Genomic DNA, 273 nt, shown 5'->3' on the forward strand with positions numbered 1-273 from the left:
CCCCCGGGGGCGTGGCTGGAGGCGTGGCCCAGAGCATCTCTCCTGGGAGGATTGCTGGAGGCGTGACCGAGAGTCCCTCCCCTGGGGGCGTGGCAGGAGGCGTGGCCCCAAGCCCCTCCCCCAGGAGCGTGGCTGGAGGCGTGGCCCCGAGCCCCTCCCTGGAGATTGTGGCTGGAGGCGTGGCCCCAAGCCCCTCCCCCGGGAGTGTGGCTGGAGGCGTGGCCCTTTGCCCCTCCGCCAGGAGTGTGGCTGGAGGCGTGGCCCTGAGCCCCG

The 273-nt window shown here is 74.4% G+C and overlaps 1 protein-coding gene across 1 annotated transcript in view; it reads left to right on the forward strand.

Moving 5' to 3' along the window:
* Positions 1–273, forward strand: part of Kiaa1683 (KIAA1683 ortholog) — a 13,079-nt gene that overhangs the window by 6,143 nt on the left and 6,663 nt on the right. The gene's annotated exons all lie outside the window — the stretch shown is intronic.

This window comes from Dipodomys ordii, unplaced genomic scaffold, assembly GCF_000151885.1.
Source record: "Dipodomys ordii isolate 6190 unplaced genomic scaffold, Dord_2.0 Scaffold108, whole genome shotgun sequence".
NCBI lineage: Eukaryota > Metazoa > Chordata > Mammalia > Rodentia > Heteromyidae > Dipodomys > Dipodomys ordii.